Source organism: Lepidothrix coronata, unplaced genomic scaffold (genome assembly GCF_001604755.1).
Source record: "Lepidothrix coronata isolate B3197 unplaced genomic scaffold, Lepidothrix_coronata-1.0 Scaffold211, whole genome shotgun sequence".
NCBI lineage: Eukaryota > Metazoa > Chordata > Aves > Passeriformes > Pipridae > Lepidothrix > Lepidothrix coronata.
Window position 1 is genome coordinate 1,487,077 of NW_016690391.1, and position 853 is coordinate 1,487,929.

An 853-nucleotide genomic window follows, 5' to 3' on the forward strand; every position below is an offset into this window, starting at 1 on the left:
TGCCTTCAACACATGATGTGAGCAAGGGTGACTTTTGCCAGGTACCTTCCTGCAAGAGAAATGACTCAGAGAAGTTCCCAGACTCGGTGGTTTGCAGCAGAGTGGCTGAGATCAGGTTTGCCCTGACCAATAAATCCATAGAGAAAGGACTTCACACACACTGTAAACCAGGCTAAGAGTCAGAAGATCTGCTGGATTAATTTGTCATTACTGTGGGGTAAGAGCCACTAAAAACAGTTGTATCTGTGAGTCCTAGAAAAGTCCTTAATTTCTGCCCCAAAGGAGGGAAAACACCATCTCTTTTTTTTCAAGCACCACGTCCACCAAACTTCCCCTTTCCCTGGACTGTTCAAACCCACTGAGGAAACAACCAGCTTGGTTCTGTCCCGACTTTCTGTTTCGGGTTTATGGATTTGCCATTCAAAGAGGCAAATCCATGGAATTCATTTCACAGGGCGTTGAGCAAAGGGAATGTGGAGGAATGTCCTTCAGTCTTTGACACAGGAGCAAATGCGAGTTTGCTGCAGGGAAAGAGAAGAAGACAAACACCCTTGAAATGGATAAACCCTCCACAGTAACCATAGTTCATGCACAAATAAAGGGTTTTTTATTAGTATTGGCTTCCCTCTTGTGGCAGTGGAGCCCTAATATGTAACCAGACGTGATGCTCCTCCTCTGCTTTATTTCCCCCACAGCCACTTGCTCATTTGACTGACACTTGTGAATTTACAATTATTTTTTTAATGGCAGAAGTGAGAAGGTACCACTGCTATTAATAAACTGTGCTTCATCAACAGAACTTACAGCTATTTATAAAGGATAAATTGCCTTTTTTTTTTTTTTTTTTTTTTTT

The 853-nt window shown here is 42.2% G+C and overlaps 1 long non-coding RNA gene across 1 annotated transcript in view; it reads right to left on the bottom strand.

Annotated features, from left to right (window-relative positions):
• Positions 1–289: 289 nt before the first annotated feature.
• LOC108506266 overlaps positions 290–853 on the bottom strand; it is a 4,260-nt gene continuing 3,696 nt past the window's right edge. The window contains exon 3 of the long non-coding RNA XR_001877745.1: positions 290–521. This is a non-coding gene — a long non-coding RNA (uncharacterized LOC108506266). The remainder of the gene's footprint in view (positions 522–853) is intronic.